This window comes from Rattus norvegicus, chromosome 18 (assembly GCF_036323735.1).
Source record: "Rattus norvegicus strain BN/NHsdMcwi chromosome 18, GRCr8, whole genome shotgun sequence".
NCBI classification, from domain to species: domain Eukaryota; kingdom Metazoa; phylum Chordata; class Mammalia; order Rodentia; family Muridae; genus Rattus; species Rattus norvegicus.
In genome coordinates this window covers 33094523-33111878 of record NC_086036.1, presented here as the reverse complement: position 1 = coordinate 33111878, position 17356 = coordinate 33094523, and the positions used below count along the sequence as shown (strand labels likewise).

At 36.4% G+C, this 17356-nt stretch overlaps 1 protein-coding gene across 1 annotated transcript in view; it reads right to left on the bottom strand.

Annotated features, from left to right (window-relative positions):
• Positions 1-354: 354 nt before the first annotated feature.
• The window catches only part of LOC134483011 (igE-binding protein-like), a 166365-nt gene continuing 149363 nt past the window's right edge, over positions 355-17356 (bottom strand). The window contains exon 3 of the mRNA XM_063277695.1: positions 355-805. The gene's annotated coding sequence lies outside the window, so the exon portion shown is untranslated. The remainder of the gene's footprint in view (positions 806-17356) is intronic.

The window sequence follows — 17356 nt, the reverse complement described above, 5'->3', positions numbered from 1 at the left end:
GTCATTGCTTAGTAGGAGTTTGACACCTGTTATGGAATTAACGAGCTGCTTCGTTTTACAATTTAGGGAGGGTGGTGCATCAAAGTAAAGGAGGGTGAAATGAAATTGATAAGCTCTGATGCTATGGAGAAGCCACCGTGCTATCTAGAATTACAATGCGCCAAAGTTTGTGAGCTTTGACAATGTCATTTGCACTGAAAGCTAGAACTAAGTTTTTTAAAGTACATATCGAAGGTAAGTTTTTTTTTTAAACTTCTTTCCAATTTAGTTTGTTTATTGAAAATTCCTGGAAGCTGCAAAGTGCCATCTGTTTCCATATCGAATTTTACCCCCACAATCACACACAAAAAAAAATACTGCTGCTTTTTTTATTCAAGAGGTTGCTTAGGAACAATATAGTTGCATGCACAGGTCAGTTCCTATTGAATCACTGATGATGGGCCAGATGCAAGTACACAAACTTGCCTGGATGCTAGAACCAGCCTGAAAATCAGCTTTCACTTCTGGAACATATCCCAGAGTAAAATCCCCAAGGCAACATTCTCTACAGACACAGTTAGGATGGTGCCTTTAGAATGGCTTCTCAATAGCTTTTTGACTTGATGAGGCTTTTTCCTGTTAGCTGGAAATTTGAACAGCAGGTTCCCTTTGCAGGTGCCTACCACAGTGTTAGGCTTACAAAAGATGGAATTGCCTGTGAAGAAGGTCCAGAAGTGGTACTCCAAATATGGGCTTCTTCAGCTGAAAATGGCCAGAACATCCTTCAGCTCACCAGGGGACAGTCAATATTCCAATTCTATTAGACCTACAAATGAAGAGAGATGTGAAAAACAGGGCAGAATGTCAGAATGCACAATCTATTAAAAAGGTAGAGAAACAGAGGAGGAAATAAAAACAAACTAAAAATACTGTGGTTATGTTTTGTAAAAACCAGTTTGGCTATGTTTCTGAGAGAAAAGGTACCAGTTTGGTGTAGGGGGTGGAGGGAAGGGAGTGTTTTTGTTTTTTTCTTTTTTTTCCTATAGAGTTAAGAAAACATTGACCAGATAAATATCTCGCACTAAAATGGTAAGAAAATCCCTTTCATGTTCACAAAGTAAAAAATGTTCATCTTCATGCATAATTTTAAAAATGTTATGCTGGGCCTATGCTGACATATACAATATTCTGAATAGTTGACAGAAAAAAATTGAAGGATCAGCAATCATCATGATATTTAATCTATTCTGAATAATGTGATCTGTTAGTTTGCCAGCTAAACTACTGATTTGGTTGCACATGTCTTGCTAACTAGTCATGTATTCTAAAACATCAGCTCTCTCCTTCCAGATTCACCATACCCTACACCTTTGGAAATGTCTGTTTTCCCACTTAAACTTATTTAACTTTGAAATTCTAGGTGTGCATCTTCAACATGCCCAGCACTATAGCTAGTGCCAATTGGAAGTCTGGTTTTCCCAACAGCTCTACAGCAAAATTATAATAATGCTCTCTTCACCAAATCACTAAATGACCCTTTTCAAGATACCTGGCTGCAAACAAAGCGTGACCCAGAGCTTTGTTACTTTTACCATATTATGTTCAGGGGTTTCCAACTCAGAGTTATAATCAGCACATGTCAAGCAAGGTAGAATAGTGTTCAAGGTGAAGACAGACCCACGAACTACACACATCCTGTGAGTAGTATGAAGTTAAGCTAAGTTGCCATAGAACTGAACCTGGATTAGAGTCTGTCGAGAATTAGACTCAAGAGTGACTAGCCAGAAAAACAAAATCAAAAAGCAGAAACCAAACCAACCAAAAAACCAAAAACAAATCCCTATGCCTTCTGCAGGCTAAGGAATAGGAATAGAACCTGGGACCCCAATGATAGCATCTGAACATATAACACTGGTTAGCATTTGCAGTCAGTGTGTTGAATTTTTATCTCAGAGTTATCTATGGACTAGGACGTCAGCATATGCTATTGAAAATGAAAGCAAGGAAGTATTTAAATTTTACATCTCAATGGTATTTAAACCATACTATGGACTTAGTAACTGATCCTAATAGCATTATTCTGTTTTTCATTTTTTTTCTTTATCTGTTCCCAACATGCACAGGTAACAGACGGGAGTCTCTTTTTCAGTTGTGGGCATTGCTGTTGGGCATGCCAGCATTTGAGAGACACTTTATTTTTAAATGTTTTAATTGTCTTAGTTGGCCAAGGAACAAAGCTTATTTTGCTCTTCCAAAGGAACACTGAACAAGAGGCATGTAGAGAACTGCTCTTTAGTTTTCTTTATCACCATCAGACCTCAGGAGTGACTTACTAATGGAACAGCAGGGTCTCTTGTCAAAGCATGAATACATTATCTCTCCCAAAAGTTGTGTCAAGACAGATGTTGGCTACCTATCTGTTGTAGTCATTATTGCCTGTAAATTCTAAAAAAAAAGAAAAGAAAAAAAAAGAAAAGAAAGACAGGAGGGAAGGAAGGAAGAAAGGAAGGAAGGAAGGAAGGAAGGAAGGAAGAAAGAAAGAAAGAAAGAAAGGAAGGAAGGAAGGAATGAAGAAAGAAAGAAAGAAAGAAATGAAAAAGTAAAAAAGAAAGAAGCTAGCTATAGCCACCCTGTCATAAGCATTCTGTGTTCTTTGACTGATATGGAAAATGACCAAAAGTTACTCTTAACCATGTATAGGAGCAATCAGGATCACATTGAGGGCATGGGAAATAGCTCTTGCCCAATGGTCTTCATTTCTATTTCATTTGACCCTTTACCATTTCCTATATACTTCTGTTTTTATCTTGACTGATAATTGTCTCTGATGGATGTCAAAATACCATTAACATCAAAGTTTCCTATTTAGAAGTGAAAATTTCCATGACATATAAAGATCCTTGCTCTAAATGACTGCCTAGTGTTGTCTTCTAATAGATGAAATATTCCTTTCCCAACTGAGAAATGATTGAGCCAGATGAAGAACAGAGATTTTTGTCTTATATAATGTTCTCTAATCCTCAGAGTGTGTCCAGCAAGGTGATCTCAGGATGCCTTCCTTCTCAAGGGTCAGATGAGCAGTTGATTGGTATAGAAAAGAATCAGTCTGCATCCTTAGGTAGCTACAGCTTCCTTAAATTCCATGACAGCAAAGAAAGCCAGGGGTCACATATAGAGAGGATAGCTCAGACATTAGTTTATTCATGCATTCAACAAAGAAGCAGATCTTTATTAAGTACCTACTGTCTTCAAGTTAAGCCACTGCCAGAGAGGTAAGAAAAATAATCACTAAGAAATAAAGCAGTGAGCAAATTGAAATATTAAAAGTTCTCATGAGTTGTATGAGGAAGTTAAGTCATGGAGGAAAATGCTGGGCTGGAAGAGCACAAACTGTAATTGAAGAGCTATGAAAAGCATAGTGGGACTATATCTAGGAGCTGACAACTTCAGGGAGAACATAGTAGGGGACCATTGCCTCCAAATTCTTCTAGTCCAGGCAATGAAACTGAAAAATTTAAATAATTCCTTCATTCATTCAGGAAACAAAGAAAAGGAGAAAGTAATTAAGAGAACATGCCAACCAATTTTATACTTTTTAATTTTTTACCTTTTGCATTTGGGCATGTTTGTATATTTGATAGAGAGTATGTCATGGCAATTTTATGGAGGTCAGGGGACAATCTAGAGTGTCTTTCCTTGCTTTTCAGACTGTCTGAGACAGTCTGGTTATTGCTTGTTGGCCCGTGGGCTTATGGTCATTCTCTAGTGTATACCCCTCTTATTGCCACAGCAGCACTGTGTAACTGCTGAGGGACACTACCTCACAGCTTCACATGTGGTCTGGGGTTTTCATACTTGTGTGGTAAGCAATCACCTACTGAGCAATTCCCCTGGTCATTTTGTTATTTTTAACGTGACCGTTGTTAAGGAAATCATTTCCATAGACTCTAGCCTACTAACTTTTGTCATATCTAATTCGTCCAGAGAAAAGGAAATAATTGACTTCTGCTCTTTCTTGTAGTGTCCTATGCTCACGCCACCTGAGAATGGGGGAACAGACTATTGGTGTAGCACATAGTCTATGGAGAGAGGGTCACCTATAGACATATTAATCACAGGATTGTAGAACACTTTCTGTCCCACTCATCACTACATTTCAAAAGTCTTATTTACCTCTGACCCATTCACTCAGTATGATATAACCACCTTTTAACATGGACCAATGGATAACACATACTTAGATGCAAAACAATCTAATGAAGATAGTGAATAAGCCGTGGGTTCAGACACACAAGTAGTGGGAATGCTGAGGTCATCTTATAAATTTTTAAGGCTAGTATGATAAAAGCATTAACAGAAAAATAGAAATCTTGCAAAAATTAATGCATTGTAACCAGAGAGATAGAATTCCTAAGAAAGAATCCCGATGAAAATGCTGCAATAAAGACAAAGGAAAGGAACATTCAATAGAGATGGGGAGGTGTCTTTTGTGAGTTCACAACAGATGTTGCAAAGCAGAGGAAAGGTTCCTTAAGCCTGACCATATGAAGAAGTTATTCCATACCCAAGAAACAAAGCAAAGCTCAAATAAAGGAACTGCAGAGATTGTCAAAAGAAACGTGTATAGTGAGCACACACACACACACACACACACACACACACACACACACACACACACACAAAACCAAAATCAAAATCTGTTTAAAATAATAATAAAAAGAGTTTTCTCTCATATTAATGTCAAACAACAAAACAATCCAGAAGGCATTCCATGGAGGAATAATATCAAAAACAAGCCATCAAAATCTCTAGCTAAATGTATCAAATTCAAGCATTTGATTTAAAATTTATGATAGAAACAAAAAAAGAGAGTATTTCTTATAAAGAAACAAATACTTGGTTGGAGACAGGAACCAGTGGTTAAGAACACTGGCTGGGTTTTGAAAGGACTAACATTCAAGTCCTAGAAAACAGATGCCAGCTCTCAACTGTGGATGTAGTCCAAGGAGATCCAGTGGCCTCTGGGGGCCTCAGACATGCACACACTTCATATACGTGCAACAGGCAAAACACCTATTTTATGTGCATAAAATGCAAACAAACAAACATAAACAAATAGACAAACAGGCAAATATATAAAACTCACCCTTTCTTTTTTTTGTTTTTGCAATTTTCAAAACTTTATTTATTCGCTTTACAACCCAATATCAGCCTCTCCTCTCCTCCCAGTACCCCCTCACACAAGCTCTCCATTCCACAATCTCCTCTTTTTGTTGAGAAGGCAAAGCCTTCCTTTGGGTGTCACCCTCAAACTAACGCCCTCCCATCCCCTCTCCTGTCTTAGAACATATTGCTGCTGGACTAGGTGCATCCTCTCCCACTGATACCAGACAAGCATGGGATTGACAGACAGGCAGGCAGTAGGCTCAGGGACAGCTCCTGCTTCAGTTTTTTGAGGGACCTGCATGAAAACTAACCAGGGCAAGCAAAATGAAAGTGGAATGCAATATTTATTGATAGAAAAGGAACTACATGGGAAGGGTCTCTGTGATCTCTAGGTCTGACAGAGCAATGATCTGATCGATGTGAAACGAAAAGAATCTAATTCATCACAACTTAGTAGCTGGTGTTGATTCAGACCCCAAAAAGCCTGACACTGGGCAGTTTATTTTAGACACATTTAAACACAGCATAACTTGGAAAACTAAGGATCCTGATGGAAATGAACTCAATCCTGTGTGCCCAATAAATCTTAAGGCATGACTACATACAAACTGTTTATAAAGTACATGTGATATCTTCCATATAAGAAGGGGGCTCTATAGATTGACTACATTTGATATCTTGAGGCTCTGGTTGAGGATCTGATGCTGTTTAGGTCATACAGTTAGTGCAGAGATCACCAGGTTATCAACCACTTCAGCTCCCAGCCTTCTGGGAAGGAAAGGTTGTACATTTCTTCCTTTGAAGAGACACCCCTGCACATTTAACATTCTTGGTTTCTCAATTACTTATCTTTGAGAACAAGAACCCCCCTGCCCTCTACAGAACCTAATCAACCTAGATTTATACACTGCTCAGAATGCTTCTCACATCAAAAAACAAGTATTTCTTAGACAACTTTTCAAGGAATTTTTTGCCTATAGAAAGAAGTGTCTTTGAGAATTGCTATAATAAGTTCTTTAATGAGAACAAAAATGATATAGGTAAGAAACTCTGGTTTAATTTTTATTTTAAATCTTCATTAACTCAAGTCAGAATTACAAATCTTCATATAAAAGTGTTAATTTAAAATTATATATAAAGTTGGACTGAGGCCTTCTTGTAAGTCGTGACTTGAATTTAGATTTTAAGTAAACGGACTGAGAAAGGATAAGGCAGAAGGGAGGAAAACATGAAAAGAATGAGAAGGGTAAAAGAGAGGGAATAATAAGGATATCAAAGCCGTGAATTGCATAAAGTACAGAATACAAATGTAAGAACCACGAATGGAATATAGAAAACAGTAATGTCATGCTAGGTATTCATCCATATGCATCAGCAACTTCTTAAACCTTCAGTGATCCAAACAACCTCCTATTAAGAGACAGAGCCTGACAAATACAGAGGCAGATGCTCACAGCCAAACATTAGACTGAACACAGAGACCCCAATGGAGGAAGTAGAGAAAGGACTGAAGGAGCTGAAGGGGTTTGCAACCCCATAGGAAGAACAACAATATCAGTCAACCAGAGAGCTCCTAGGAACTAACCCACCAACCAAAGAGTACATATGGAGCGACTCATGGCTCCAGGCGCATATGTAGCAGAGGATGGCCTTGTTGGACATCAATGGAAAGAGAGACCCTTGTTCCGGTGAGGAATCGATGCCCCAGTGTAGGGAATGCCAGGGCAGGGAAGCTGGAGTTGGGGGGAGAACACCCTCATAGAGGTAGGGGTAGGGAAGATGGCATGGGGGTGGGGTTCCAGAGGGGAAATCGGGAAAGAGGATGACATTTGAAATGTAAATAAATAAAAATACAATAAAACAAAAACAAACAAACAGAAACCCAAAAGACAGAGAGCAAACCCCAACCATATAAATGGATGGAAAATAGATAGCAAGAGTAAAGAAATTATATGGTCCTAGCAAAAATAAAAAGGAAATGTTTATATTGATATCAAAGGACACATCAAAATCAAAGTTCTTAGGAATGGAAATGGTTATGACATAATGACCAATTGGCTTTTTGAGAAGTCATAACAACCTTAATATGTGTGTAGCTCCACTCTGAGAGTTCAACTTTATTAGTCCAAACTCAGGAAAGTGGAAGGAGTAGATGAATCTCTCATTACTGTTGGAGACTGAGACCCATTTGTATTAGAAGTATATACAATAGATGGAAAATCATTGATACATGCTTGAATCCTATAACACCAAAGATGAGCTGTGTATAACTCATATGATAAAGCATCCTCATTGAACTGTGCAGAATATATGTTGTTCTTAATCTGGGACATTCACAACTAACCACATTATATGCCATTATACATATCTTGGAAAACTGTTGTGTGTGACTGCTGTTGTGATCATTCCTATTCATATACGTGGAGTTGCATACATGTGTGAATACACATACATATGGAAGTACAGGCATGAAGGCAGAGGTTAACATTAGGTATCTTCCTTAAATGTTATCCATCTTAAATAATTAAAGCAGGGTCCTTCACCTGAACCCACAGTGTGTTAATTTGCCTAGTGTAGCTCTCCAGTTCACTCTGAGGACCCTTGGATTGGAACACAGGTAGGTCACAATACTGTCTGGAAAGTACATAAGTCCAGGCTCCCTTTCACATGAGTGTGTAGCAAATGCATTGCTCACTGAACTATCTCCCAGGCATTTAAAGAAGAGAAATTATACGATGTCTTCGATTAGAACACAATGGCATTAGCTTAAAAGCCATTTACACTTACACTTATCTGTGAAAATCCCAACCCTCTAGGACTTTAACAACATATAACTACATCACACAGAAGTTAAAAAAAAGAAAAGAAAGAAAAAAGCTAAGTTATAATAAAAGTACATCTTCCAAAATTTGTGCAAACCAGTAAAAGCATTTTAGAGAGAAATTTTTAGCTCAAATGCATATATATTTAAATCACTGTTTACAATAAATAATATTAAGAGCCTATCTTAGAAATTAGGCAAACAGAAAAAAATAATTCCAAAGTAATTAGGTGAAAAGTAGTTAGGTGGAAGGAAAATGGTGAAATTGAAATTAGCTATAGAAAAATAACTTTAAAAAACAAATAACTATGAAATTAAAACAAATAATTGAAATAAATAACTCAATGAATAATAAATGAAATAAACAAAACCAATAGAACAAAGCCTGTTTTAAAAATATATTAACTGATAAACTTTAGACAGTCTGAAAAAGAACCACTTGACAAAGAGACAGCTAATTTATATGAGTGTCATTGCAAAGACAAAAATGAATGTTAGGGCAACCCAGCGGTCATATTTGATAACCTAGATGGAGTGAACTTAGTCCTTAAAACTCTACAATCTACCAAAACAAGACTTCAGTGGATAATTTAATAGTTCTATTAATGAACTTGAGAGCTTGTTTAGAGGTTCTAGTGGGGAGGCTACAGCTATTCATATCCTCTTGAATGAAGATGGTCCTCTTCTATTTAGGGAAGGTCATCCTATTTGATCAAGTGTGCACCTTTGGGAGTGAAGGATAAAAGAGATGCATGCCTAGCTTAATCCATTTTAGGATTATATCAAAGAACAATTGATATCAATAGGAAGTCTGCCCTTTGCTGAAGAGAAACAGAAAAGCAGCTGATCTGGGGGAAAGGGAGGGCTGGTAGGAGGGGAGACTATTCAGGTGTTTTTTATGAGAGAAGAATACATAAAATAAAATAAAGTAAAATAAATAAATTTAGATAATAATGAATAATTTTCTAAATTGAATGCAATAATCCTATAAATATTCACTATAAAATAACTCTACAAAGCATTTTTACAAAACAATATGAACTATTTTCAGCATTCACAATTGTTTTCAAAGGATACAGGGATAACTATGGAGACAACACAGGGGTCTCTGGTTGCAAGCCTAGGGTTAGGGAAGAAGAATGTAGTAGATGTGCCGCAAGGTATTTACAGGAAGGTGGAACTGTTCTACATGGTGCTATAATTGTGGGTGTGTGCATTTTATGTTTGTCTATATTAATGGTGACCACTTTAGTTACTTTGGACACTTGATGATATTTCATTGTATGATTCCAGACTCGAATCACTGATCAATAGTGGTACGAGGGACTGTAGGGTAGGTCAAAGATCATGTGAGGGAACAGGTGATAAATGAGTTTATTCTGTGTTTCTGTTTAATAATGTAGTGAATCTGAAAAGTCCATAAAATAAAATGTACATTCAAACTATCTTTTATATTAACATAAAAAGCCATCCCCAAAAAGGCATAATATTGAGTAGTAATTGTATCCTGCCAAACAAGAAATTAAAACCTGATATTAAAGAAAAGTAATGATGGGAGACTATGATACAATCCACTGAATGCCTAGTCAAGTGTTAGGTGGAGAGCATATGCACTCACATCCTGAATTCTCATATTTAAGCAGAGACTCAAAGAGTTGTCCTGTGTTACTGGATCCTAATACCTCTTAGTTACAGAAGAAATACTAAACAGATTAAGAATCAGTCATGAGATGTACAGCTCTTGAAGAATGAAAAGACTAAATACATTATTTTTAATTGAGAACATACTAAATGAAACAAAATAAAAATAAATATTTTAACATGTTAATTAGCCCAAAAGACAACTGGAATTCTGGTAGGTGAGAAACAATCCTCACAAGGGCTTGCTGCAGGCTAAATAAGAAATTAAATCATGTCTCCCTAGGAATGTGGGATGAAATGATTCCCCTTAAAACCTCACAGTGAGTAGAGATGGATTCTCAGTCATGAACTCGAGAATGAGGAAGAGAGGTGTTATACCCAATCTCGGTTGTCAACTGACTGCATCTTGAATCAATGAAAATCCAAGCTGCTGGACACTACTGTGAGAGATTTTCTTAGATTTTCTTGAAGCAGTAATTCTAACCCTTTATCTGGATCATACCTCCTGGTGGCAACCCACATAAAAGGACAAGGAAGAAGGAAACTTTGCCTTTTGAGCATCTTACCCTTATTCTCTCTAGCAAATTCATCTATGCTGCCACTGCTGGTACTAATGCCTTCTGTAGAATTCTAACGTAGACTGAAGATCAGACCGAGACTGCTGAGATGTCTAGCCTTGTGGAATGAAAAACTATCTGATTCTTGGTAGACTATTCACCATGAGACAGCCGTTAGTACATGACCTAGACCACATCCCATAAACATTCTATTAGTTGTGTTCCTCAAGAGCAGTGGTCATCCCTCTGCTTGCTGTTTGTGATCTCCTTTGGTGACTAAATCACCCTTTCATGGAGCTCACCTAAAACCATAAAAAAAAAAGACATATTTATACTGTGATTCATAGCAGTGACAATATTACAGTTTTGAAGGAGTAACAAAAATAGTTTTATTATTGGCGGTCACCAAAGCATGAAGAATTGTATTAAAGACTCACAGCGTTAGGAAGGTTGGAAACCACTGCTCTAGAGAACCCTGACTAACCCAAGCCCTTTTACCATTCTGTTCTCCTAGGGGAACATGGGAGGACTGAGGCAATCTGAAACACTTTCTTCTGGACTAAACCATTGAGAACAAAACCTACTAACTTTTCAAAAGAACTTACTTTATGGTAAAACTGAAAAGGACATAGACTTACTCTTGGGAATAAAATATTCTATAATATCTTAATTATATATTATCTACATATAATATTATAATTCTTTTAATTTTCTATTTTGTATTATGGAAGTGAACTCAGGTGGGCCTCTCATTCTACCAGAATCCTATACCTTGGAGGTTCAACTATATCTGCGCACCATCCGGTCCTTTCCTTGGAGAACACAAGAGAGAATCACTAAGCAGATGAGGTATGCAGTGCCGCCTGCTGAAGAATGAGAGAAAGGTGAAGTTAATCTCAGAGACTTAAGCTCTTTATAACCAAGCAGACCTGTGAAGCTGACAGTAACCACACGGGTGCTTAGTGGGGTCTCTATTGTGTCTGATATCACCTCACAAATGTGCACACAAGCAAGCACGTATCCAAGGAAGATTTGAAGGCCTTGATGTGACACTGGCAATTTTACAGATTTCAAGGTTCCAGATTTGTCGCTAAGCTGTCATATCTGTTCCTATTTTTCCTTTCTTTTTTAGTGTGACAGCAGTTTTGTAGAAGCCCTAAGATTTAAAAAAAAAAGTAAAATGAAATTAAAAGTGTTTGTGGACTGGGATCTTTCACAAACCAGCAAATATGCATGGGTAAACAAAAGTTATATCCTGTATCAAAAGTCCAGAGAACACTGAAGGCAACTAATTGATGTGGTTCTGATGTTTATACCAGGTGCTTAGTAAATGTGGGTTTCTTTATGTTGCTAAGAAGTCAAGCCACTAAGTAAGAGACTGTAGGAGAAGGACAGAGAGAGGGTTTTCATCAATTCCTCAGTCAAACTTAGAAAGATACATTTAGATGATGAGGACCAACTTCATCTAGTACTTCTTGGTCAAGCAGAGTTATAACCCAAAAATTATACAAGAGACAATCAAATGGGGAATTCTGAAAGGCAGCAAGGAAAGAAGCTTTTGTTTCCTTCCTTCCTTCCTTCCTTCCTTCCTTCCTTCCTTCCTTCCTTCCTTTCTTCTTTTTTTTCCTTTGGATTCTAGAGAATAAGGGAAAATATACCAACATACTATCTAAGAATTCCAATCAGAATACATCTGAGACACAAAATTGTCCAATTCTCAGCCTAACAACTGGAGAAAGATTAGTGAGGTTCCTTACTCTGCTAGGTCCAAGAAAAGACAACTCACGTAAGGAATTTAGACCAATTAAAGAAGATGCTTCCACTAGGTAAGTAGTGACATAACAGGGTCTCATTCCATGTCAGGCCTATGACTTCCTTATGCTACTAAAAAATACCAAAGTGATAGGTTAAACAAGTGGGATATCCACACAAGTACAGACACACCCAGACAACAATTTCGTTCAGATGTCCTCTTTGTTAGTTTGAGGTGTTTCAGCCCTGCCTGCTTAGCCATTTTCTCCAACACTATTTATTAAAGAATTCCTTCTTCATTTGAATGGCAATAGGACTTTTTAAAAATCTGTGTTGAAAAGATTTACGTGAAGCTATTTCTGTGTTGCCTATTGCTGACGATAATCTAATATAGAGCACAGTCATCAGTAAGGAAAGGATTGTCCCCTTAGTCTTCCTTATAAACGTCATATGTTCTAGGGACTATTGTTTCATGTAAATTGCATATTTGTACATGTTTACCAAAACCCTTAACATGAACCATTGTGGTTTTTATTTTATAAGCCATACTTAGCTAATTATATTGAACATGTTTGTGTGCTTTTTGTAATGTATATCGGTCCGAAAGGAAAAAAAAAACTAATACGATCTGATTAAATAATAGAAAAAGGATAATACTGATCAGTTACTGAAGATACACAAATGGGAGGTAAGCATATTTAAAAACATTCACTTGGAAAAGTGAATAGGAACATAAAGCTGGTTAGACAGGAAGCTGGGGAGGATTTTGGAGAACTTAGGGAAGGAGGGAAACACGATCAAATGTATTGTATGGAAAAGGCTAAAAATAGTAAAATCCAACATCATACACCATAAATATTAAAATGAGATTCCTCTATATACATATTAGAAAGGCTAAAATTAGGTACATGGAAGAAGTTCAGTACTAGAAATAATGAGGCCAGAAGCCACTCCCTCTCTTGCCCCATGACTGCAGCAATTACTCAGAAATATACTTAATGGTTTCTTCAAAGGCTATTCATAGTATTACCACATGATTCAGAAAATCATTTTCCTTGGTAAATTACTTAAGTGCTTTCAGAAGTTTCAGATACCTTGACAGCACCCAGCTTCCTTGAAAACTGAATAAGATAAAAATCAACTGAATGAATGAAAAGTTTCTGAGTTAGTGATTGATACGTAAGTTTTGGAATATTCACAGAATGAATTATCCAATGTCAAAAAGGAGAAAAGTATGAAGAGATTTCAATATATAATTGGTGAAAGACTGATTTAAAAGGATATATACCTGACATATGATTCTACCTACAGGGCACTTTGGAAAGTGAGACCATGAACAGAACACAGAGGTCATTGATTTCCAAGCTTAAAACAAAGAAAGGTTAAATAGACCAAGTCTAGATTTTTCAGGATGGTGTAAAGCTGTATGTGACCTTAGGTGAGTTCCATTATTTATTTATTCAATCCCATATAATATGCTCTATCAAGAATAATCCAAAGCTGAATTAAGACTTATGATAGACGGGAAGACAGAGTCAACAAATCTGAACCCTTGGGCCTCTCACCAACAAGGCTGAATCACCAACAAGGGAATATACATAGGCTAGACCTAAGCCTCCCTCCTCATATGTAGCAGATGTGCAGCTTGGCCTTCATGTGGGTCCTGAACAATGGGAAAAGGGGCTATCCAAAAAGCTGTTACCTGTACATTCAATATGTCTAATAGCTGGGCTGCCTTGCCTGGCCTCTGAGGCAGAGGAAGCACCTAGCCTTGAAGAGACTGAAATAGAAAAGAATGAGGCACCACATTGAGTAAAGATACTGAAAACTGGTCCATGACTTAATGTTGTTTGAAATTAAAACGGTAAGATACAGTGAAAACAGCTTGCAATATACCTATAAAAGTAAATATGCATTTATCATAATACCCAACAATTGTTCTCTTTTGTATTTATTTCAAAAACAACTGTAAATTTCAATAAATAATACATTGCTGCCCAGGGTCCAATTTGTTGCAGTGTGCAAAAGTAAATAACTGAGTTTTTCTAATAAGTGTGATTTGATGAAATTCTGATGTGCTCACAGGATACATGGATTAGTAAACCAAAGTACTTTGAAACCATGGATTAATACATAAAGGAGCCTGGACAGATCTCCAAGAACTATGTCGAAAATAATAAATCCAAGCCTAAAAGGTTGTGCATCAGTTTGATCAAGATTATATGCACATAGTAATAAAATACTAAAAACTATTTTTGAAGGTAACATATAACAGGATTGGATGCAAATAACATTTTTTTTGGTTCTTTTTTTCAGAGCTGGGGACTGAACCCAGGGCCTTGCGCTTCCTAGGCAAGCGCTCTACCACTGAGCTAAATCCCCAACCCCGCAAATAACATTCTTAAGATTAAAAACTTTAAAACATGATAGTCATCTTTCTTCTTACTGTTACTTAGGAATGGGATTGCAGACATAAGGTGTCTGAGGAGTTGTTTATGTTTATATAAATTTTTGTGTTGATCCAATTGTTTCATCGCTTGACTATGGTGATGGATACAGAAATGTGCATATTAGTAACTGTGTGTACACTAAACACACACATACAAAAGAAAACAAGTAAAAGTTGGAGGAGTTCTAACATCAGTGAAGTCTAGCAATAACAACATAAGATTGGGATATTATAGTGCAATTTTTCTACATACAACTTTCAGTAGAAATAAACATTAAATTAGACTACTTCGTATAATTCTTATAAATGCATGTTCATTTATTAATTTCCAATTAAAATAAATTGATTATTAAGATTAAAATCTGAAAATGTGGTACATTTTCATAAGCATAATAGACAGGGCCACATTTTTAAAGAATCCTTTTAACATCTAGCTTAGGTCTACATAGCATTTCTTAAGGTTTTAGATCTTCTAAGATTTATCTCTTCATAAATGACATTAGCCTTCATTTTGTTATAATCCAGACACTGATATATTTTCCTGAATGTTGCTCTTCTCACCTTCTTTTTTCACACATGTGAACATTTGTAATGCATGTGTGCAAATAGAATATGTGCATAACAAATAGTGAAGCCCCATACCAACTGGAAAAAGAAAATCACGTAAATATAAGTAAAATACCAGAATTAGAACAGAGAATAGAGAAAGTATGTGTGTACAGATATGTAAGCAGTCACTAGGGAAATGGATAGAATTAAAGACGTAGTTGTACAGTTTGAGCTCACACAGGTAGAGCTAGTTGGAGTCCTACAAGCAGGAAGTAATATACTGGATTCACTGAGGCATGGATATTTGATTCTGAGCGTTCACATAAATCATAATAATGAAGCTAGATGGCCATACCTTATGCTAAGATAATAATGAAATCTTATTTAAAGAATGGCATAGCAATGAAAAGTGGACTCAAAGACCTTGATACTTAGTGAACAGCAAAAAGTCCAATCCAAACCAAACCAAACCAAAACAACAACAGCAGCAGCAGCAGCAGCAATAGCAACAACAAGAAAACTCCCCTGAGAAACGGCAACAAAGAGTTTATAATCGGCATGTCTCAAAATCAGTATTTGTTAATTCATTACCTAAAAAGCAGAAGCTAAAATTTGTTTGCAGAAGACCTATAGACACTGAAACAAAGAAACAGAAAACTGAAGAAATTTGACTTCAAATACTCTGAGAGGATTATGGCATAAGTATACGAAATGTGTGGCTAGGGAAAGAAATTAATGCAAAGCTATGCAGCAAGAAACTAAGAGAAGAAAATAAAAATAGAGAAAGGTGAGGGAATAATTCGTAACTAAAATTATTAGACACATAACTGATTAAGATTTAAGGAAGGAAAAGGTAAGTATATAAATGAGTTCAGGCATCTTGGAAGAAAGGAGAATATCAAGGAATGACAATATTTAATAATCGTGATTAAAGTATCACATTAGAGAACAAATTAGAAAGAGCAAAATGTACATTTGTAGTTTAGAATATAAGGACAATCTGTCACCTAAACTTGGACCAAAAAACAAAGTATAAGAATATAGATTATAATTTAAATGACTGACATAAGAACGAACATTCTGACATTTACCCAATAAATGCTTCAGAAAGAGGAAATAGCAGGAAAAGACAAGATAATAGTTGAAAATATACTGGTTGAGAAATTTTTAGAATTCTTGAAAGACCCTGTAATTGTCCAGATTATGAATAACATAATTTCCAAATTTATATTTACTGTATTGGAAACCAGAGGAAAACTCTTTAAAACATTCAGAAATAACCAGTACAAGGTCCTGGTTCCAGCAATGTCAGTCAGTGATTGACTCTGCTACTTTGGGTAATGAGAATGTGATAGAGCAGAACAGCTGCCCTTCTTCCCTCTCAGGAGGCATAGCGGAATCTATAAAAGTCTGAGATAGATACAGATCCCAACGCAATGGCCTAAGTGACTTACTTCCATCAACTATATTCTCCCTCTTAATATTCTGTCACATTTAACTAACACATCAGAAATTCATCAATGCTGTCCATCGATTAGAGAAAGTCTTTTTAATCTAATCATACCGCAATGAGTGGATGAATTATCTATGAACTAATCCTTCAATTGGATGATCTTGGAAGGTAACTAAAAGCTACAATAAGTTTATTTGTTGGCTGTATTATTTTACAAGGAAACATAAAAGCGGATTAAAATCCTAACTGCCAGCATACACAATAGGACCATATTTGGAAATAAGACTCTTAGAAGCATAAATGTTTAAATAACAATAATTTCTCACAGGAAGATGGTACGGTCTTAACCTAAAACTGTTGAAGTTATAAGGAAGGAAAAAGATAATTGGAGGGAAGGTAATAATATAAAAACACAAAGACAGGGAATTACAATAGAGAATAGAGATAGATTAAAATTCTTATTTCAGAGAACTATTATAGATCAGTGACAATCAACAGAAGTCAGAAAGAAGAATAGAGGGATATTTTCACTAAGAGAACATAATCCTATAACACTTGATTTATTAATATCTAGCTCCAGAATTCTAGGCGAACAAATTATTTGTGAAAAGTAACTTTTATTCACAAAATGTAATTGTCATCTTTGAGTCTTACTGGTGTATAAGCTCATACTGTCTCTCCTTTTGAACTCTGGCTGGTTGGTTTGACTCAACTGTTCTGGCCCAAATTCCTCTCCATGATGACTGATTCAAACTAGCTTCCCTTGACTTCTCATTGAATTGTTCTGCTTGGTCAGCAAACTAACTATGTCAATCTGTTCTAATATTCTGCTTCCTTCGCATCCTCTAACATGTTTTGTCTTTACCTAAAAACTGTCTCTATAGAACTATACCAGTAAAACTGCCTTCTCCCCCTTCTCACTCTTTCTCTCTTCCTACCTCTCTTTCTGTGATGCTTTCTGAGTCACCTCTCCTCTGAGAGACAGGCAC